We start from the raw sequence: 25,236 nt of genomic DNA on the forward strand, positions 1-25,236 counted from the left end.
TACAACTGGACGTAAGTTTTGCTACGTTTAGACATGTTTTGAATTTATGAAATTGTCTGAATTGAATAGGAGTGAGATATGATGTTCTTGACACATTAGACATCGTATATCTGGAGTCAGATTGAAGAACGGACTGTGTATGGAATTGTTATGAATTTTCAGAGTTTATTCGATTGTAATTATACTGAATTGATATCAAAATCATGGTATTATTGATTTTGTGATACTGGGATTGATATCTGATTTGTACTGTATCACTGGATATATTGATACTAATCAGATTGGGATCAGATGAGTTGTTGATTTGTTTGTATTGAGGTTGTATTGCCGAGATTGCGGGATTGCATAGACTTGATATAGAATTTAATATTGATTATGAGTTTATGTATTATATCTGTGATGTTGGGATTGACGGGGTTACTGAAATTGTATTGTCATACCGTCAAAACATCAGTGAATTGATATTGATCAGACTCAGTATTGATTGTGATTATATCGTGATATTGTCGATATGAATCAGAACAGGCTTTGAACTGAGCTGTATATTAACACAGTCTATTCGATATTGTGAATTCAGATTGACATGGACAGACTGTGAAATGGAGTCTTCGTCTTCGTCAGATCATGAAGACAAAGGTATAAGTCAATGTGGTATTGGGAGATGGACTTGAGTCGGTTTAGACTTGGGTTTCCCTAAATCACATACTTTACTTTATTGCATTGATATTTGCATTGATTGATTGATATACTTGTTTTCTGGAGTTATAGATTACAGGTATTAGAAGAGTAATCTTATGACAGAAGTGCCGTTAGTGGTGGGATCACCACGGGCACATTGCACGATGTCATAAGATGGTGTATTGGCGGATGTGCCAAAGACGGTCACTGGATGTTGGTTATCGATGTGGATAGATTGATAGCTTCTTCTATTACTGTTAGTTGATATTATATCGATGTGGATAGATGTATAGCTTATTCTATTACTGTTGATCGATATTATATCGATGTGGATAGATTCATCGTTCCTTCTATTACTGTTAATCGATGTTATATCGATGTGAATAGAATCGGACTTTGTTCTATTACTGGTAATCGATATTCTATCAATGTGGATAGGCTTGCTCTATTACTGTTAATTGATAATATATCAATGTGGATAGAATCAGGGCTTCGTCTATTACTGTTAATCGATACTGTATCGGTGTGGATAGAACTGGAGTCTTTTCTATTACTGTTAATCGATACTATATCGGCGTGGATAGAACTGGAGTCTTTTCTATTACTGTTAGTCGATATATGCATACCAACTTCTGGAATCGGGATCCCTAGACTAGGATTGAGTCTAGTCTGAATTATGTAGCTACGAGTATTGTTGACAGTGTGCTATTGATTATGTTTCAGATTTATTACATATTTTTGATACCTGATTACATGCTTTATATTTGTTTATATGATTGCATGTTTCATTGATTTATACTGGGAGTTATTCTCACCGGTTTATCCGGCTGTTGTCTTGTCTGTATGTGTACTTGACAACAGGTGGGACAGGTTCAGGGTCGAGAAGATGAGAAGAGATCGAGTTAGAGTGGAGACTTCGGACTTTGATCTGAGATAGGGTTTGATCACTTGACATTAGTTGTTAAACTCTAGTTGGAATAAATGTTTTGTAATACAGGATTTGTATTTTATATACGGAGATGTATATATATGTGTTATTTCACTACGTTCCGCAATTTAAAAAGGAAAAAATTTTTAGACCCTGTTTTATAATTGATTAATTAGTCCCAATGATGATTAAGAACTTGATTAGCGTCCGGGTCCCCACAACAGGTGGTATCAGAGCTGTAGGTCCTTGAATTGTAGGTTCCTTAGCACTGAGATAGAAGTTAGTGAGCGGGGTAGATTGAGTTTTCTTTCCCTGTATGTGGTTGCTAGCATGTGATTTCATATACTGATGATTTATATGTATGCTAGCATGATATTATGTTTTATTGCCTGGATTTATATGGCATAGAAATGCATATAATGTTGAAATAACATTGTATCTGCTAAGAGTTCAGTACGTTGTTACGGTGTATTAAACTACATGTTACCTGGATATCGGAGATGATTTGGTAATATGTAATATGAAACGGGATCAGAACCAATACTTGATCAGAGGTAAGCTGATCAGGATTGGGATTGAGACGGATTTGTCTCCTGTTATTATTAATACCTGTGATTATCAGATATTCCTCCTAGACGAATTCCAGAACGGGGTAGTACATCGTATGATCAGATGGATGTGTCTGAAACTCTGATGGAAACACAGATGATAAGATTTCAGTCAGTTTCAACCACCGATTTTGAGGGGTGTTGAGACACCAGCTGATTGTGAAACTTGGCTGGAGGAGATCGAAATGCTGTTTGAATTTCTGGGATTCACAGACGAGTGCAGAATTAGACTGGTTGGGAATCAACTACGGGAAGTCGCTAGGAGTTGGTGGCTGGTAAACCGGGAAGCCATAGTACAGCGTGGTTTCACGAGTACGTGGAAACTTTTCAAAGTGGAATTTTATCAAAGGTTTGTACCTTTATCATATCGAGAGGACAAAAGTGCAGAATTTGCAAATTTGAGGCAGGGTTCATTGAAGATCGATGAATATTTGGCCCATTTCTTCACCTTGTTACAGTTCGGTCCGCAAGTGGCTAGAAATGATACAGCTGTAGCTGATCAGTTTATCAAGGGCTTGAATCCGGAAATACGCACCTTGGTGACTGTGAAACAATCGAGTAATTTTGCGGATACTCTGAATCGAGCCAGAAGAGCAGAAACCGTTCTAATGAGACAAAAAGAAGCTTCATATGTTCTTCCAACACCGATACCACAAAAACTGCCTTCCAGAATCGAGATTGGTAGTAGCAGTGGTGGAAAGAAAGAAATGTTGAAAGTGCAAAAGAAGCAATTCAAGAAGTTTGGGAGCGGGTCATCGAGCTCTAGTGGCTCTAGTCCGAATTATACTGGAGTTTATTGCAGGAATTGCGGTGGGAGACATTCCCCGGAACTATGCCGTGGAGTGACTGGTCGGTGCAACTTCTGTAAACAACAAGGACACTTTGCTAGAGTCTGTCCACAGAAAGGTGCCCGAAGATTTCAGGGAGCAGGATCATCTGGGGGTGGTGATCGAGAAACAGACCCAGGACACACTTGATGATACAGTGACAGGTACTGGTCTTTTATGATTAGATTGCATATGTATTGATATATACTAATGCATTCTTTACGATTATCTTTGACTGAGTTGCATTGATATCCATTGTACCTGTTGGGTCTGTGTATACTGTAGTATTGAGTTTTGTTTTAATCTTTTGGAGGAAAAGATTGTTATCAGTGAACTTTGTAAATATCATATACTGCAGTAAAATGAGAATGAGATGGAATTAGATGATGTTGTACTTGTGTTGTTTGATTTTAACGATATATAATAACAAGTACAGAGTGAGTATAGATTCTTGCCAGGAGATGGTAAGATGTTGACCTGAAATGGCCAAAGAATAAATAATGTACGGTAAGAATTCTCGATTTTGAATTCCTTGATATCCGTACTATATGACTTGATGATTATCGAAAGGAATGGAGTAATTCCTTATATATTCAGTGATTACTGAAATTGAGCATATCAGGAGCTGATTTGTTGATAGCAGGAGATTTGCTATAGTCTCGCAGATTTAGATTTTAGATTTGCTTTGTATCAGGAAGATGGATTACAGCCTTGATTCTATACCAGGTACTGGTGTTATTTTAGAATTATGTATAGAATAATACTGAATGAATTAAAATAATTGAGATAGCAATTTGATGATTTATGGCTTGAGAGTTATATCTGAATATGTATTTCTCTATGAGATATCTCAATTCTGTTATGGGCTGATGAATCCTGTATTCAGAGGTATTCTGATTATTTTATATCGGGTAACTATGATGCGTTGATATACTCGTGATATACGATTGATTGAATTGAATATCTTATATGGAATAATCTGGGAGTTCAGATTATTGAATACAAAATGGTTTGGATATAAAGATAGTTGAGGACAGTGATTACTGACTGAAACAACAGCAATATCAGATAGTTATAATTGCTGGAGTTTGGTAGGTTATTATATCTGATTGTTGTTTTGAAATTGCTTGCGAATTGTTATTGTTCTGAACAGTATTGAGACAGATGATATTGTTTGGGGAACATTACATTCGAAGAAGATATAGCAGCTGATCTGAACGATTTGAAGATGTGATCAGTTAGTCAGCATTATCAGATATTGATTTATACTCGAATCGGAGCCGATATTGATATTATTAGGAATCCGTATATGATACCGATTGTGATATATTATTGTGATTATATACAGTACAACCGAATCTGAGCGTCGATTAAAGCATCAGGTAGGTATTACTGTTATATATATATCTTGTTTGTGCCGAATATTCTGAATCTGGAATGACAGACAGGGTCAGAAGTGCACAGTGATCGATTCAGTATTCTTTTCGGTAACAGAACAGGTATGAAATTTGAAAGTATGGTTTTGATATAAACAAAAGCAATCAGTTGTGGCAGAGTATGTATTGAAATATGTGAATTGCCAACAATTGAAGACAGAAAGGGGGAAACCAAGAAATTGATTATCTTGATTGACGATTTTTAAATAGAAATGAGAGTACATTTCTAAGAATTGTGTGATAACACTACTGAATTCTTGTTTTTATTGCACTGTGAGGTGATTATGAATGACAGATTGTTCGAATCTGCCTCTATTATGTGTACAGGACGATGTACAGATACTACTAGACGACTGAAATTGTGCTAGAAAAGAGGTCAGACTGTATTGAATGCAAAGTAGAATATATCATACCAGGAGTTTTGGTTGCTTTTATACTTTTGGCGGTATATACAATTACCTCTTTCACCTATCGTCTATATATTGAAGGATAGTCGGAGCGAACTAACCTGATAACTGGAGGATATTCAGTAATTGTAGTGCGTGATTTTAGTACTAGTTGAAATAACTGAGTGTTATTTATGAATTTTCATACGACGATAGCTATCAAATGCGTAGTGAGATAGCATTCTTAGAGATTGTGGTACAGAGAGAACTGTTAATTTCCGTTGTATGAAGGATCTCTGAGGTTTGATCTGATAGAATCAGGAGTATGATTCAGAAGAAAAATGAAAACAGCTCGTAAATCTACGTTGACATAGGCCAATGTCGGATGATGGCGATTGGTAAATGGAGCTAGGAATTAAAGATATCCTGGACTAGGATTAATAAATGATGATACTGATTTGCTACAGAACTATTGATTGGCATATACGGATGCTGTATAGCCAATATTTTGCGATCGATTCTGTCACGAATCATTTCAAGTAGTATTATGACATTATACTTCTTGAATGAGTGTTTTCCGGTTGGAGTCAAGATCCGGGAAAGGAAAATACCTCAGAATGATGTTATGGAAATGAGTTTAGATGTTAAACTCTGTTACACATTTCTTCTGAGAGATCGAATTAATTTAGTGAGAGTTCGAGGACGAACTCAGATCTAAGAGGGGGAGAAATGTAATGCCCAAGAATTTGATTATAGTAATCTGAAATGATTTGGGTATGATTACCGTAATCTGGAATTAATCTGAAATGATTTATTAATTAATTACGGTAAATATAGATGGAACGGATCGGACTAGAACACATGAGAAAGGTGTAAATTGTGTGTGCAAAAGAAATGAGTTGGCGCACATGCGCGATAGAATGGAGCGCACATGCGCGAGCAGGGCAGAATCCTGCGCGCACATGCGCGACTTCACAGCGCGCACATGCGCGGAGCGTCCAGAGCCCTCGGCGCACATGCGCGGACGAGTGGCGCGCACATGCGCGGAAACTCCAGAGCCCTCGGCGCACATGCGCGGTAGAATGTCGCGCATATGCGCGAGGGAGTGCCGAGACACACGCGCCAGGAATGGTGTCTCGCGCATATGCGCCGATGATTGTCGCGCATATGCGCGAGACGTGCTGCATCAAGGAGCGGGACACGTTGCCTTATACATGCATGGATATATATATATGTATAGACATGCGATAATTCTCAGAAAAAGGGTTGAGGGAATTGCCAGAAATCCTTACGCCTTTTTGTTTTGATCCGTCCGTCAGATTTTAAATCCGACTTCAGTACCGAGTTCCTATCAACGTAGACTACAACTGGACGTAAGTTTTGCTACGTTTAGACATGTTTTGAATTTATGATATTGTCTGAATTGAATAGGAGTGAGATATGATGTTCTTGACACAGTAGAAATCGTATATCTGGAGTCAGATTGAAGAACGGACTGTTTATGGAATTGTTATGAATTTTCAGAGTTTATTCGATTGTAATTATACTGAATTGATATCAAAATCATGGTATTATTGATTTTGTGATACTGGGATTGATATCTGATTTGTACTGTATCACTGGATATATTGATACTAATCAGATTGGGATCAGATGAGTTGTTGATTTGTTTGTATTGAGGTTGTATTGCCGAGATTGCGGGATTTCATAGACTTGATATAGAATTTAATATTGATTATGAGTTTATGTATTATATCTGTGATGTTGGGATTGACGGGGTTACTGAAATTGTATTGTCATACCGTCAAAACATCAGTGAATTGATATTGATCAGACTCAGTATTGATTGTGATTATATCGTGATATTGTCGATATGAATCAGAACAGGCTTTGAACTGAGCTGTATATTAACACAGTCTATTCGATATTGTGAATTCAGATTGACATGGACAGATGTGAAATGGAGTCTTCGTCTTCGTCAGATCATGAAGACAAAGGTATAAGTCAATGTGGTATTGGGAGATGGACTTGAGTCGGTTTAGACTTGGGTTTCCCTAAATCACATACTTTACTTTATTGCATTGATATTTGCATTGATTGATTGATATACTTGTTTTCTGGAGTTATAGATTACAGGTATTAGAAGAGTAATCTTATGACAGAAGTGCCGTTAGGGGTGGGATCACCACGGGCACATTGCACGATGTCATAAGATGGTGTATTGGCGGATGTGCCAAAGACGGTCACTGGATGTTGGTTATCGATGTGGATAGATTGATAGCTTCTTCTATTACTGTTAGTTGATATTATATCGATGTGGATAGATGTATAGCTTATTCTATTACTGTTGATTGATATTATATCGATGTGGATAGATTCATCGTTCCTTCTATTACTGTTAATCGATGTTATATCGATGTGAATAGAATCGGACTTTGTTCTATTACTGGTAATCGATATTCTATCAATGTGGATAGAATCAAGGCTTGCTCTATTACTGTTAATCGATAATATATCAATGTGGATAGAATCAGGGCTTCGTCTATTACTGTTAATCGATGCTGTATCGGTGTGGATAGAACTGGAGTCTTTTCTATTACTGTTAATCGATACTATATCGGCGTGGATAGAACTGGAGTCTTTTCTATTACTGTTAGTCGATATATGCATACCAACTTCTGGAATCGGGATCCCTAGACTAGGATTGAGTCTAGTCTGAATTATGTAGCTACGAGTATTGTTGACAGTGTGCTATTGATTATGTTTCAGATTTATTACATATTTTTGATACCTGATTACATGCTTTATATTTGTTTATATGATTGCATGTTTCATTGATTTATACTGGGAGTTATTCTCACCGGTTTATCCGGCTGTTGTCTTGTCTGTATGTGTACTTGACAACAGGTGGGACAGGTTCAGGGTCGAGAAGATGAGAAGAGATCGAGTTAGAGTGGAGACTTCGGACTTTGATCTGAGATAGGGTTTGAACACTTGACATTAGTTGTTAAACTCTAGTTTGAATAAATGTTGTGTAATACAGGATTTGCATTTTATATACAGAGATGTATATATATGTTTTATTTCACTACGTTCCGCAATTTAAAAAGAAAAATTTTTAGACCCTGTTTTATAATTGATTAATTAGTCCCAATGATGATTAAGAACTTGATTAGCGTCCGGGTCCCCACAACAGGTGGTATCAGAGCTGTAGGTCCTTGAATTGTAGGTTCCTTAGCACTGAGATAGGAGTTAGTGAGGGGGGTAGATTGAGTTTTCTTTCCCTGCATGTGAGTGCTAGCATGTGATTTCATATACTGATGATTTATATGTATGCTAGCATGATATTATGTTTTATTGCCTGGATTTATATGGCATAGAAAGGCATATAATGTTGAAATAACATTGTATCTGCTAAGATTTCAGTATGTTGTTACTGTGTATTAAGCTACATGTTACCTGGATATCGGAGATGATTTGGTAATATGTTAATATGAAACTGGATCAGAACCAATTCTTGATCAGAGGTAAGCTGATCAGGATTGGGATTGAGACGGATTTGTCTCCTGTTATTATTAATACCTGTGATTATCAGATATTCCTCCTAGACGAATTCCAGAACGGGGTAGTACATCATATGATCAGATGGATGTGTCTGAAACTCTGATGGAAACACAGATGATAAGATTTCAGTCATTTCAACCACCGATTTTGAGGGGTGTTGAGACACCAGCTGATTGTGAGACTTGGCTGGAGGAGATCGAAATGCTGTTTGAATTTCTTGGATTCACAGACGAGTGCAGAATTAAACTGGTTGGGAATCAACTACGGGAAGTCGCTAGGAGTTGGTGGCTGGTAAACCGGGAAGCCATAGTACAGCGTGGTTTCACGATTACGTGGAAACTTTTCAAAGTGGAATTTTATCAAAGGTTTGTACCTCTATCATATCGAGAGGACAAAAGTGCAGAATTTGCAAATTTGAGGCAGGGTCCATTGAAGATTGATGAATATTTGGCCCATTTCTTCACCTTGTTACCGTTTGGTCTGCAAATGGCTAGAAATGATACAGCTGTAGCTGATCAGTTTATCAAGGGCTTGAATCCGGAAATACGCACCTTGGTGACTGTAAAACAACCGAGTAATTTTACTGATACTCTGAATCGAGCCAGAAGAGCAGAAACCAGTTCTAATGAGACAAAAAGAAGCTTCATATGTTCTTCCAACACCGATACCACAACAACTGCCTTCCAGAATCGAGATTGGTAGTAGCAGTGGTGGAAAGAAAGAGATGTTGAAAGTGCAAAAGAAGCAATTCAAGAAGTTTGGGAGCGGGTCATCGAGCTCTAGTGGCTCTAGTCCGAATTATACTGGAGTTTATTGCAGGAATTGCGGTGGGAGACATTCCCCGGAACTATGCCGTGGAGTGACTGGTCGGTGCAACTTCTGTAAACAACAAGGACACTTTGCTAGAGTCTGTCCACAGAAAGGTGCCCGAAGATTTCAGGGAGCAGGATCATCTGGGGGTGGTGATCGAGAAACAGACCCAGGACACACTTGATGATACAGTGACAGGTACTGGTCTTTTATGATTAGATTGCATATGTATTGATATATACTAATGCATTCTTTACGATTATCTTTGACTGAGTTGCATTGATATCCATTGTACCTGTTGGGTCTGTGTATACTGTAGTATTGAGTTTTGTTTTAATCTTTTGGAGGAAAAGATTGTTATCAGTGAACTTTGTAAATATCATATACTGCAGTAAAATGAGAATGAGATGGAATTAGATGATGTTGTACTTGTGTTGTTTGATTTTAACGATATATATAATAACAAGTACAGAGTGAGTATAGATTCTTGCCAGGAGATGGTAAGATGTTGACCTGAAATGGCCAAAGAATAAATAATGTACGGTAAGAATTCTCGATTTTGAATTCCTTGATATCCGTACTATATGACTTGATGATTATCGAAAGGAATGGAGTAATTCCTTATATATTCAGTGATTACTGAAATTGAGCATATCAGGAGCTGATTTGTTGATAGCAGGAGATTTGCTATAGTCTCGCAGATTTAGATTTTAGATTTGCTTTGTATCAGGAAGATGGATTACAGCCTTGATTCTATACCAGGTACTGGTGTTATTTTAGAATTATGTATAGAATAATACTGAATGAATTAAAATAATTGAGATAGCAATTTGATGATTTATGGCTTGAGAGTTATATCTGAATATGTATTTCTCTATGAGATATCTCAGTTCTGTTATGGGCTGATGAATCCTGTATTCAGAGGTATTCTGATTATTTTATATCGGGTAACTATGATGCGTTGATATACTCGTGATATACGATTGATTGAATTGAATATCTTATATGGAATAATCTGGGAGTTCAGATTATTGAATACAAAATGGTTTGGATATAAAGATAGTTGAGGACAGTGATTACTGACTGAAACAACAGCAATATCAGATAGTTATAATTGCTGGAGTTTGGTAGGTTATTATATCTGATTGTTGTTTTGAAATTGCTTGCGAATTGTTATTGTTCTGAACAGTATTGAGACAGATGATATTGTTTGGGGAACATTACATTCGAAGAAGATATAGCAGCTGATCTGAACGATTTGAAGATGTGATCAGTTAGTCAGCATTATCAGATATTGATTTATACTCGAATCGGAGCCGATATTGATATTATTAGGAATCCGTATATGATACCGATTGTGATATATTATTGTGATTATATACAGTACAACCGAATCTGAGCGTCGATTAAAGCATCAGGTAGGTATTACTGTTATATATATATCTTGTTTGTGCCGAATATTCTGAATCTGGAATGACAGACAGGGTCAGAAGTGCACAGTGATCGATTCAGTATTCTTTTCGGTAACAGAACAGGTATGAAATTTGAAAGTATGGTTTTAATATAAACAAAAGCAATCAGTTGTGGCAGAGTATGTATTGAAATATGTGAATTGCCAACAATTGAAGACAGAAAGGGGGAAACCAAGAAATTGATTATCTTGATTGACGATTTTTAAATAGAAATGAGAGTACATTTCTAAGAATTGTGTGATAACACTACTGAATTCTTGTTTTTATTGCACTGTGAGGTGATTATGAATGACAGATTGTTCGAATCTGCCTCTATTATGTGTACAGGACGATGTACAGATACTACTAGACGACTGAAATTGTGCTAGAAAAGAGGTCAGACTGTATTGAATGCAAAGTAGAATATATCATACCAGGAGTTTTGGTTGCTTTTATACTTTTGGCGGTATATACAATTACCTCTTTCACCTATCGTCTATATATTGAAGGATAGTCGGAGCGAACTAACCTGATAACTGGAGGATATTCAGTAATTGTAGTGCGTGATTTTAGTACTAGTTGAAATAACTGAGTGTTATTTATGAATTTTCATACGACGATAGCTATCAAATGCGTAGTGAGATAGCATTCTTAGAGATCGTGGTACAGAGAGAACTGTTAATTTCCGTTGTATGAAGGATCTCTGAGGTTTGATCTGATAGAATCAGGAGTATGATTCAGAAGAAAAATGAAAACAGCTCGTAAATCTACGTTGACATAGGCCAATGTCGGATGATGGCGATTGGTAAATGGAGCTAGGAATTAAAGATATCCTGGACTAGGATTAATAAATGATGATACTGATTTGCTACAGAACTATTGATTGGCATATACGGATGCTGTATAGCCAATATTTTGCGATCGATTCTGTCACGAATCATTTCAAGTAGTATTATGACATTATACTTCTTGAATGAGTGTTTTCCGGTTGGAGTCAAGATCCGGGAAAGGAAAATACCTCAGAATGATGTTATGGAAATGAGTTTAGATGTTAAACTCTGTTACACATTTCTTCTGAGAGATCGAATTAATTTAGTGAGAGTTCGAGGACGAACTCAGATCTAAGAGGGGGAGAAATGTAATGCCCAAGAATTGATTATAGTAATCTGAAATGATTTGGGTATGATTACCGTAATCTGGAATTAATCTGAAATGATTTATTAATTAATTACGGTAAATATAGATGGAACGGATCGGACTAGAACACATGAGAAAGGTGTAAATTGTGTGTGCAAAAGAAATGAGTTGGCGCACATGCGCGATAGAATGGAGCGCACATGCGCGAGCAGGGCAGAATCCTGCGCGCACATGCGCGACTTCACAGCGCGCACATGCGCGGAGCGTCCAGAGCCCTCGGCGCACATGCGCGGACGAGTGGCGCGCACATGCGCGGAAACTCCAGAGCCCTCGGCGCACATGCGCGGTAGAATGTCGCGCATATGCGCGAGGGAGTGCCGAGACACACGCGCCAGGAATGGTGTCTCACGCATATGCGCCGATGATTGTCGCGCATATGCGCGAGACGTGCTGCATCAAGGAGCGGGACACGTTGCCTTATACATGCATGGATATATATATATATGTATAGACATGCGATAATTCTCAGAAAAAGGGTTGAGGGAATTGCCAGAAATCCTTACGCCTTTTTGTTTTGATCCGTCCGTCAGATTTTAAATCCGACTTCAGTACCGAGTTCCTATCAACGTAGACTACAACTGGACGTAAGTTTTGCTACGTTTAGACATGTTTTGAATTTATGATATTGTCTGAATTGAATAGGAGTGAGATATGATGTTCTTGACACAGTAGACATCGTATATCTGGAGTCAGATTGAAGAACGGACTGTGTATGGAATTGTTATGAATTTTCAGAGTTTATTCGATTGTAATTATACTGAATTGATATCAAAATCATGGTATTATTGATTTTGTGATACTGGGATTGATATCTGATTTGTACTGTATCACTGGATATATTGATACTAATCAGATTGGGATCAGATGAGTTGTTGATTTGTTTGTATTGAGGTTGTATTGCCGAGATTGCGGGATTGCATAGACTTGATATAGAATTTAATATTGATTATGAGTTTCTGTATTATATCTGTGATGTTGGGATTGACGGGGTTACTGAAATTGTATTGTCATACCGTCAAAACATCAGTGAATTGATATTGATCAGACTCAGTATTGATTGTGATTATATCGTGATATTGTCGATATGAATCAGAACAGGCTTTGAACTGAGCTGTATATTAACACAGTCTATTCGATATTGTGAATTCAGATTGACATGGACAGACTGTGAAATGGAGTCTTCGTCTTCGTCAGATCATGAAGACAAAGGTATAAGTCAATGTGGTATTGGGAGATGGACTTGAGTCGGTTTAGACTTGGGTTTCCCTAAATCACATACTTTACTTTATTGCATTGATATTTGCATTGATTGATTCATATACTTGTTTTCTGGAGTTATAGATTACAGGTATTAGAAGAGTAATCTTATGACAGAAGTGCCGTTAGTGGTGGGATCACCACGGGCACATTGCACGATGTCATAAGATGGTGTATTGGCGGATGTGCCAAAGACGGTCACTGGATGTTGGTTATCGATGTGGATAGTTTGATAGCTTCTTCTATTACTGTTAGTTGATATTATATCGATGTGGATAGATGTATAGCTTATTCTATTACTGTTGATTGATATTATATCGATGTGGATAGATTCATCGTTCCTTCTATTACTGTTAATCGATAATTTTTCAATGTGGATAGAATCAGGGCTTCGTCTATTACTGTTAATCGATACGATACTGTATCGGTGTGGGATAGAACTGGAGTCTTTTCTATTACTGTTAATCGATACTATATCGGCGTGGATAGAACTGGAGTCTTTTCTATTACTGTTAGTCGATATATGCATACCAACTTCTGGAATCGGGATCCCTAGACTAGGATTGAGTCTAGTCTGAATTATGTAGCTACGAGTATTGTTGACAGTGTGCTATTGATTATGTTTCAGATTTATTACATATTTTTGATACCTGATTACATGCTTTATATTTGTTTATATGATTGCATGTTTCATTGATTTATACTGGGAGTTATTCTCACCGGTTTATCCGGCTGTTGTCTTGTCTGTATGTGTACTTGACAACAGGTGGGACAGGTTCAGGGTCGAGAAGATGAGAAGAGATCGAGTTAGAGTGGAGACTTCGGACTTTGATTGAGATAGGGTTTGAACACTTGACATTAGTTGTTAAACTCTAGTTTGAATAAATGTTTTGTAATACAGGATTTGTATTTTATATACGGAGATGTATATATATGTGTTATTTCACTACGTTCCGCAATTTAAAAAGGAAAAAATTTTTAGACCCTGTTTTATAATTGATTAATTAGTCCCAATGATGATTAAGAACTTGATTAGCGTCCGGGTCCCCACAAACTTCCTCGAGCATGTCCCTGATTTCGCTGGGGCGGTCAAAGCGAAACACTTGCGCATAAAATCCTCAACCAGACCAAAATGCTCGCTTGGGCGGTCACTTTTGACCGCCCTAGCGAATCCTCTTCGATATTTTGACAAATTTGCTCCCACTTTTTGGTTCAATTCCTACAAAATAACCACAAAATACACGAGATCAATCACCTGCTAAATAATGCTAGAAAATGCAGAATTAAACTAAAACAAACTAATATGATGCATGAATGCGACTCAAAACCAACACTAAAAACACGTAAAAACGAGCCCTATCAACAGACAGTGACGTATTATTCACACCGGGATCCCTAGAGTTAGAGTTCGAGTCGAGTCAAGATATGAATTGATTTGAGTTGCATGTTTATATTGCTTTGGTTTCATAGATTATGGAAACCATTGCTATTGCTTTTATTCATGATGATAGCATGTTCATGTTTTATGATTATATATATGCATGCATATATGTTTTATACTGGGATTCGTTCTCACCGGAGTTTCTGGCTGTTGTTGTGTCTGTATGTGTGCATAACAACAGGTGGGGCAGGATCAGGGTCACGCAGAGGATGAGAGATGGACGATAGCATGGAGATCACGTGTGTTGAAGAAGAACTAGTGTTTTGTTTTAGACATGTCCTCTATCTAGTTGTAGTTGGTATGGAACACTAGTTTGTAGATATGTAATCAAACAAGACTTGTTTATGATTGCTAAATAAAGCTTGTGTATGTTTATGTACTATTGTTATGATATTAAAAGCAAAATTTTGACCAACATTTATTAGAAAAGATCCAATAAATCTCAGAAAGAATTGAGTTAGAGCCCGGGTCCCCACATCGTCTGATGAAGAGCTAGCTGGACAGCCAGTTTAAAAGTCACCCAAAGATTCAGCTGTTGAAGTCTTTCAAAAGGCAAATGAATCTTCCCCATCAGTTGATCCGCCTTCTTCATCTTCAGCTCTTCAATCTTCAACTGCTGATCGACCGCCATATACCAAAGCTGAATTGTCTCCGGCAAACCTAGATGAGGTCATCAAATCAGTAACATCAGATATTCAGCTGGACAATTCTAGATCAGTTGAAGACGTGCTTAGAACTGAATAACCAGTTGAGGAGCCCAATTTTGAACAACCTGAGCAGCCAGAAGTTTTGACCGAACATTCAGTTTTAGACCAAAATGTATAGACAATCTTTCAACCAGCTGAAGACCCAGTTTTTGAACCAGCTGAAGAATCTGTTGTTGCTCCAACTGATCAAATAGTTGTCGAACCAGCTAATGTACCTTCTCCTACTTCTGCTCTTCAATCTGTCTCGTCTCCTCCCCATGATCCTTCAACTGAAGATATTTCAGAGATAGATGTACATATAACAGAACCAACTGACAGTGTGATGGTTGCGTTTAATCAAGAACAAAGAGAACAGATTCCAGAAACTTCAGGAGCAATGTCTCCAAGAATTTCAGACACTGATGCCCTATTTGAAGAACTTCAAACCGTTCAGTCAAACCTACTCAGTATGATGAATGCTATCTCTGCAATACAATCTATTCAGCTTGCACATACCTTGAAATTCAATTGAAATTATGAGTTTACAACAGACAAGTTGGTATGTACAAATCTTGTATTGATCAAAGTCTTTTAGTGGAAATCCTATCTTCGTGTTATAAGGAGTGACATAGGAGTAATTGAAATCTCCGAACATCCAGAAACAAACTTTGTGTATCTTTTACAAGCTTTTCAGTTTCTAAATTCTATCTTTCAGTTAGTTTTATTCCGCACTTAACTGTTAACTGATTATGATCGACTGACAAGATTTTGAGGATCAATTTCTCAATAAACTGATTCAAACCTTCAAAAAGAGTTAAAAACCGTGAGTGTTTATTCAACTCACCTTCTAAACACTCCTTTTCCTTTAACCAATCTATTTCTTCGCTCCAAATGAATCTAGAGTTTTTCTATATGAGTTTGGTGAGGGGTATGGCTATTGAAGAAAATCCTTCAACGAATTTCCTATAATGTCCAGCTAAACCCAAAAATCTTCGAATCTCGGTTACTGATTTTGGTCAAGGCCAGTCCACAATTGCCTCTACATTCTTAGGGTCCACTGAGACAGCTATTTCAGAGATTATGTGTCCCAAGAAGGCGACACTTGTTAGTAAAAAATCATGTTTCTTAAATTTTTCATACAGTTCTTTTTCTCTGAGTATCTTTAGGGTGAGAAAAAGATGTTTATCATGATCTTCCTTACTTGGTGAGCACCAAGATGTCGTCTATGAATACGACCACAAAACTATCGAGTTATGGTTTGAAGACTCTATTCATGAGGTCCATGAATGCTGCTGGAGCATTGGTCAGTCTAAACGACATTACCGTAAACTCGTAATGGCCGTAGATTGTCCTGAAGGCTGTTTTAGGTATATCTTCTGCTTTGACCTTCAGTTGGCGGTATCCTGACCTCAGATCGAGTTTTGAAAAGACCTTGGCTCATTTCAATTGGTCGATAAGGTCATCTATCCTCGGGAGAATGTATTTATTCTTATTTGTAATCTTGTTCAACTTTCTGTAGTCGATACATAATCTCATACTAGTGTCCTTCTTTTTCATAAATAGTACAGGGGCTCCCCACGGAGATGCACTAAGTCGGATCTGCTTTTTATCCAACAACTCTTGGATTTGATCCTTTAGTTTCTTTAACTATGCTGAGGCCATTCTGTATGGTGCTTTTGAGATTGTTGTAGCCCCATGGATCAATTTGATCTCAAGCTTCACTTCACGGTCAAGAATCGTGCCAAGAAATTCTTCAGGGAAGACGTCCGGAAATTCCTGAATAATTGGAATATCCTATATCTTCAGAGTAACTTCGTCATTTACCTCGCTGATCATTGCTAGTTAGACTTCTTCGCCATACTCCATAGATTTCTAGGACTGAGAAGCAGAAAGAAATGATTTTTGTTCTTTATCCTTGACATGAAATACGATTTAATCTTGGATTTGAGTTTGGCATTCTTACCTCAACAATCTACCATTGCATGATTCTTTTTCAATCAATCAATTCCCATAGTACACTGAATAAAATCGACACTGAATATATGTGTATCCACACTTATTTTATTCTATCTTAAAATTATCACGATTACAATCTCAAAACTTAAAACTAATATAGAATCTTAGAACATAACTCCTTATCAACTTATTGACTCAAGTCCCAATAATTATAACCTAGTTAAAATTTCTTTCAACCTTGTACGGAAGAAACTAATTCCTCAAATAATTCTTCTTTTACTAAATCTTTTGTAGAACCCATAAATCAGATTACATATAAGTCATGCATAATTTCTAGCATTTAAATTAAAACGATTTTTATTGCATGAGTATTTAAATTCTTTTCTTTAAATTTAATTCGCCCGAGTTTTTCACTTAAGAAGAAGATTCAGGAACTTCTCGACAAGGAGTTCATTCGCCCGAGTTTTTCACCATGGGGCGTGCCAGTATTGTTTGTGAAGAAGAAGGATGGTACAATGAGACTTTGTATTGATTACCGGGAGTTGAACCGGGTCACAGTGAAGAACAAGTACCCACTTCCGTGGATTGAGGATCTATTTGATCAGTTGCAGGGAGCTTCGGTATTCTCCAAGATAGATCTGCGTTTTGGTTATCACCAGTTGAGGGTGAAAGAGACTGATGTTTCCAAGACAGCTTTCAGGACTCGTTATGGCAACTACGAGTTCCTTGTGATGCCGTTCGGTCTGACGAATGTGCCATCGATCTTCATGGATCTCATGAATCTCATATTTCAGCCGTATCTTGATCAGTTTGTGATAGTATTCATAGACGACATCCTCGTCTACTCGAAGAATCAAGAGGATCACAGCAGATATCTGACCACAGTTTTGCTGACCTTGCAGAAGCATAAGTTAGTCGCGAAGTTCAGTAAATGCGAATTATGGTTAGAGAAGTTGGCGTTCTTGGGCCACATCGTTTCTAGCAGTGGCATTGAGGTAGATCCAGCGAAAGTTGCAGCAGTCAGAGATAGGGTTGTGCGGCAGAATGCATCAGAAATCCGTAGTTTCCTTGGCCTAGCAGGATATTATCGGAAGTTTATTCAGGGATTTTCCTCCATCGCAGTTCCACTCACATCATTGACTAAGAAGAATGTTAAATTTGTGTGGATTGATGATTGTCAGAAGAGCTTCGATACTTTGAAGCAAGCTCTTATCTCAGCGCCAGTTTTGGCCGTGCCGTCAGGGCCCGGAGATTTTGTTCTGTATACCGATGCTTGGAAGCTCGGTTTAGGCGCAGTATTGACGCGGCATGGGAAGGTGATAGCATATGCTTCTCGTCAGTTGAAGACCCATGAAAAGAATTACCCTACCCATGATCTGGAGTTGGCAGCCGTAGATTTTGCCTTGAAGATTTGAAGGCATTATTTGTACGGAGAGAAGTGCCAGATCTTCACCGACCATAAGAGCCTCAAGTATTTCTTTACGCAGAAGGAGCTGAACATGCGTCAGAGGCGTTGGTTGGAGCTTGTAAAGGATTATGACTGTGACATTAGCTACCACCCGGGCAAGGCTAATGTAGTTGCAGATGCATTGAGCAGGAAAGTCGCAGTGATGGCGCATTTAGTGGTTTCTAGACCTCTTCAGTTGGAGATGCAGAGATTTGATCTAGGGACTTATCCTCGAGGTAGAGTTCCCCGTCTATCTACCTTAACTATTCAGTCCTCTCTTCTCAATCGTATTCACAGTGGACAGTCAGCAGATGAGCAGATGACAAAGTGGAAGCAGAGAGATGAGGCCAAGGGCAGTGTCTTGTATACAGTTAGCGACGGTATTGTGAGATACCGAGACAGGATGTGGGTTCCTAGTAGTGATTCTCTCCGAGAAGATATTCTATCATAGGCCTACATGTCACCGTACTCTATTCATCCAGGGAGTACGAAGATGTACAGAGATATGCAGTTATTGTATTGGTGGCCCGGAATGAAGAAGGATATCAGACGTTTTGTATCCGAGTGTCTGACTTGTCAGTTAGTGAAGGCGGAGCATCATAGACCGGCAGGTTTGCTCAAGCCTCTTCCTATTCCCAAGTGGAAGTGAGAGAATGCTACCATGGACTTTGTGACCGGTTTGCCGAAGTCAGTCAGAGGATCAAATGCTTTCTGGGTGATTGTTGATCATCTTACCAAGTCAGCGCACTTCTTGGCTATCAAGACGACTTTCACCATGATTCAGTATGCAGAGTTGTACATCCGCGAGATAGTCAGACTTCAGGGTATCCCAGTTTCGATCGTGTCTGATAGAGACCCCAAATTCTCTTCCGCGTTTTGGAAGAGTTTGCATTCGACCATGGGTACGAAGTTGTTGTTTAGCACAGCTTTCCACCCTCAGACAGATGGGCAGTCAGAGCGAGTTATTCAGATTTTGGAGGATCTCCTCCATGCTTGTGTTATCGATTTCTCGGGGAGTTGGGAGTCGAACTTGCCATTGGTAGAGTTCACCTATAACAACAGTTTTCAGTCGTCTATAGGTATAGCTCCGTATGAAACATTGTATGGCCGTAAGTGTAGATCTTCTGTTCATTGGGATGAAGTAGGGGAGAGATCAGAGTTGGGTCCGGAGATTATTCAGCAGGCTGCCGATGTATTAGTCAATATCCGTGATAGGATGAGGACTGCTCAGAGTCGACAGAAGAGTTCTGAGGACCAGAGGAGGAGAGATCTAGAGTTTGCCGTTGGCGACCATGTCTTTGTGAACATAACTCCTATGAAAGGTGTCATGCGATTTGGGAATAAAGGGAAGCTCAGTCCGAGATTCATTGGACCATTTGAGATCATTGACAGGGTTGGGACGTTAGCTTATCGTGTTCATCTTCCGTCGAATCTGGCCGGAGTACACAATGTGTCCCACGTCTCTATTTTGAGGAAGTATATTGCAAATACTTCGCATGTCTTGAACTTTAAGCCGTTGCAGCTTACTCCGATCCTGTCTTATGAAAAGAGACCGGTGCAGATCTTAGACAGACAGGAAAAGAAGCTCCGGAACAAGCTGGTTAAGCGAGTGAAGGTCCAATGGCTTAACCATTTAGAGGAGGATGCTACGTGGGAGTCTGAGTCAGAAATGAGGAGTCGTTACCTCGAGTTATTCGGTAAGTTTTAATTTCGAGGACGAAATTTCTTTTAAGGGGGAGAGGGTTGTAGAACCCGTAAATCAGATTACGTATAAGTCATGCATAATTTCTAGCATTTAAATTAAAATGATTTTTATGCATGAGTATTTAAATTCTCTTCTTTAAATTTAATTATTTTAAGCAATAGTTTAATTATTACCTTTTTAGTTAAATAAGCGAGGCCGGATTGGAGTTGGAGTATTGAGATAAAATTTAATATTAAGAGAACATTCCTAGAATTTATTTAAGATAAATAATAAGTTAATTTAATGTAAAAATATTTTTAAGGAATTATTTGAATAATTTGAGATGAGTAGTAAATAAAGTTCAATAATCAATTTCTTAATTCACTAAAATATTTAATGGGTAGATAAAACACTAAAGATTTAAAATTCAATAATTAAGAAATATTTTTTCCTCCATTTTTATTATAATTTTCGGCCTTAGCACTTTAAAAGATTTAAATAGTGTCAACTCTCCATCATTAATTTATTTCCTTATCTTCTTTTGGGAGATAATTCCATCACATTTAATCCTCATTTAATTATTATTTAAGCAATATTTCTACCATGTTTATCTAGCAATATTTCCTTCCTTTTTAAATTAATAAAACCGGCCCCTCCCTTATTTTAAAAAATTTGAATTAAAATTTGCCAACTCATTTCCATTGATATATCTTCCTAATCCTTTTCTTAATAATTAATCCCATCACTTTAAATACTCATTTAATTTGTAATTAAGCAATTTCCCTACCCTAATTTAACCAAATAAAATCGGCCACCTCTTTGTAGGATTTTATATCGGCCACCTCTTTGTAGGATTTTATATTGATTTGTCAACTCAACATTTTATTTCTTTCCTTATCTCTTTTTTTGGTAAATAATTCCTCACCATTTAATCTTCAACAATTAAATAATTAAGCATTATTTCCTGCCTTGCTCCTAGACACCATAATCGACCAAGTGCACCCCTTGATTAGCCTACAAATCTTTTGATATCATTCTTGTTTCCTATTTAACCAATAAACTAGGATAGAAAGATTCATTTCCTTCCATTTATCTTCCAACCTCCCATCTATCTTCCTAGACTCCCTCCCCACCATTATCACCGAATTTCAGAACATCTGAGAGAGGAAAAAACGTGAGGTAGCAAGGAGAAAAACAAGAGAGAAAATCGAGAGAAACAAGAAAGTGAAGAGCACTCCGTCTCCTCCGCGCCGTGTTGTTGTTTTTCTTTTGTTTTCTTCAAAACAAAATCCAGGCATGTTTATATTTTTATTTACTCTTCAATCAAGCCATATAGATATTTTTAAACATAGCATGTACATGAATTTATTGCAAGAAAACTGAAATACATGAGTGACATTTTCGAAAATGCATGTGCAGAATTTTCTGTTTTCTTTCGTGCTTCACGGGTTCCATGTTTGTGTTGTTTCAGATGGTTGGCTCGTGTCCAGGCTCTCAAGGCTGCCCCTAGACATGTGCTAGGGTGTATTAGGATCATGTTGGTTCATTTGTTCCCGCCCTATGCATGCTGAAATTCAGAATTTACAGCAACTCATCCCTAGTGCCACCTTGTGTCCGATTTCTCTTGTTTTCTGTCAAAGGAGGATGTTTCTGATCTTTTCTTCCCTAGGGGCTACAACCATGGTTAGAACATCTCCTTGGCATGTCTAGAATATGACCAAGTCGGCCCTTCATGGCTTGGTTCATGGTCCTATCAGTTTTTAAAAACAAACAAGAACATCCCCCATCGGTTTCGGTTTCTGATTTTCGTGTGTGTGAGTTTGGTTTCGGTTCAAGGGTGTTGTGTGGATCTTGGTTGGCTTCTAGCCCTTAGCCACGGTTCACACAATACCTCATGATGTCTAGATCATGCAATGGTCAATCAAATGATCAGTGGAATGGTCCATGACAGCCGAACAATCGCAGCACCCCACGCATGAAGGTGTGCTCTCGTGTGGAATCACTTGGCTTGTTTCGGTTGTGGTTTGGATTGTGGCTGGCCTAGGGTCCTTAGCCATGGTCCAAGCCAACCTTAGGCTGTTGGGAAGAGGTTCTGGTCGGTGGTTCAAGCCCCAATGGCCACTAGCCTCGCAAACAACGCAAAGAAACGCAAGCGCTGCTGCTGTATTTTCGTAGCAGCAAGTTGTGCTTCGGTTCAGAGGTGTGTTTCGAGTTCTTGGTTGGATTTTAGCCTATGGCCTTAGACTAGACAGTAACCCATTGAGTTAGAAAGGTCATGTTTTTAGCCGTTTGTGATTTGGTCAAGTTTAGAGGTCGTACGAGAATTTACGGTGCAATGTGTCAAAGTGACTCTCGAAAGAGCGTTTCATGTTTTTGGCCTCCATTAACCAAATTTCGAAGTATTGAAATGTTGAGAGCATTATTTCATCATTTTCAGTGTATTTTAATCATGACTAAACGATGGTTCGGTGTTGGTTCGGGTTGGTGGAGTCATGATTAAATACCAAGTCATTGGGCGTAATTGTTTCGTTTTTTGGAATCAATTAAAAAGTTTGGGCAATTAAATCATTTGCATATTTTTCATGTTAGAATTAGGTTGCGGCGAGCCTGGGAACGATCCAAACCATTCGGTAAAATTAATACAGGATATTTAATTGTTTTATTTAATTATATTACGTGCAAAAATATAAAATATTCATTTTTTAGATTTATGCGATATTGCTTGTGGCCACTTCATTATCATGAGATTATTACTTCACCCGGTGGTCACTTACCGGTTCAGTTCAGTTCATTTATTGGTACGGATATCCAGTCCAGGGGCTGTGATGATCTCTACCACCCAGTATACTATGGTTTAGTCTGATCAGGCGATCCAGTTCAGTTCAGTTCAGGGGCCACTTGCGTAGAACATAATCTCAGAAGAAAAATTTATGGCATGATATTTTATGACAGGGTTCGATTGAGCAAACATTTCAATTATGATTTTCAGTTCAGTTATGCACGTATTATAATTACTCATGACATGATATTTACACGTTATGCCAGTCTCATGATACTTTTACGATGCATGAAATTTTATTATTATTACTTGTTATTTACGATATATGCATGCTGAGTCTTTAGACTCACTAGACTTGATTGTTGCAGGTACTGATGAGGTCGAGATCGAGGGCGGGGACCAGTGAGCCATCTTGGGTCGGTAGTAGTGGAACCCGAGGACCTCATTTTCAGCATTTACCATTTTTTTATACTCAAACATTTTATCTTTTGTTGGATTATTTTAAATTGTTATTTTGCAAACAATAATTACTTCCACTGCTATTTCGAATATTTTAAACATTGAATCTTTTCATCAGTTTATTTATTTAAAGAGGCATTTTAATTAGTTAAAGAGAAAATTTTAAATTTTTCGGCAAATTTTCAAGTACGAATTTCGGGCCATCATATCTTTCCTTAATCAAGTGTATGAGCCTAGCATGCTTTAACACAAACAAGTTTCGTTGGATGTCTTTCTCCTCAAATCTCCCCATTTTTTTGTACTATAAGAAGAGTCAGAACTTATTATGCATGCTACACTTCCTCGATGCCTATCAATATCTTACTTTATTTTCATAAGGAAATGACCTAAAATAATATAAATTCCTTAATATATATTATTTATTACCTTCATAAGATAATACAAAATCCTACATATTTAAATTTAGCACCTAGCATCCCAAATTCAATGTACATACCGTTAATTATTGAGACAAAAATTAACTTCTACATATGAATATCAATGCTTATATAATTCTTATGTCATATTTTCAAAAATAATTTATTATCCCCGAGTCAAACATTTCATTTTAAGTCAGAAGCTTATCTATGATAGGTAAATTCCCAAAACTTTAAGTCAACTTCTATCAGATAGGTGTATTCCCAAAAATTTAAGTCAACTTATATCTGATAGATACATTCCCAAAAATATAATTCAACTTATCTTTGTACATTCCCAAAGAAATGTTACACTTTTTTCTTTTCGTATCATATAACCATAATACCAGTCTACAATACCTTATCCTCTCTTCGTCATCACTGTTCTTTTTCCACTACATCTATAGGTACTTCTTCTTCCATTTTTTCGACGACAAAGTGCATATGGTTATTTTGTTCTTGCAGTCTATCAATAGCGCAACTAAGCTTGGAGATATAATGTTCTTGCTTGCTAGCAAGTTCTTCTTGTTGATGACGAGAACGGTTAGCAAGATTCTTCTCAGTTTGAATCCTTACTATCAACTTTCGGTTAGTGAAAACTAGTCGTACCACGTGAGATAGGTTACATATGGTTAGGGTGAGCTGACTCTCTGTTCGACATCAATTTGAAGCAGGTTCCTAATCTCCTAGAGTTCTTGTTTCTCTTGTTTTCCTCTAGCGAGTTGAGCCTTTAGGGTTTCAATTTATCATGCTTGGTTTTCAATGGTAAGTTGACGCATGCGAAGGGCGTCTTGAGCACGAGTACAAGGGGTGGCCATTTACAATACATATCAATTGAAAAAGGGATCAAAGTTTCATTATTAGATAAGAAAGGTATTTGGATCGAACAGAATGAGATTTTTGAAAAGTGGAAAGAAGGGGTAATTTCGCACAGATTAAAATCAGTTGACAAGAGTGAGTTTCGAGAATCTATGCGAAAGTATAAGCCATCCAATTATGGTGACAGCTTAAATTTGAAGATTTAAACAAACGGATATGAGTATGATGTATCAGAATGATTTGGATAGAAATACATGTGCCAAAATTTGACTTTGCCAATTTTTTTTCTATCAAACTCCCAGCCGGATTATGAACCTAGCGGCTCTGATACCACTAATATGTCACGCCCCAAGACCGAGGCGTTGGTG

Source organism: Primulina eburnea, chromosome 6 (genome assembly GCF_022965805.1).
Source record: "Primulina eburnea isolate SZY01 chromosome 6, ASM2296580v1, whole genome shotgun sequence".
In the NCBI taxonomy this organism is placed as follows: Eukaryota; Viridiplantae; Streptophyta; class Magnoliopsida; order Lamiales; family Gesneriaceae; genus Primulina; species Primulina eburnea.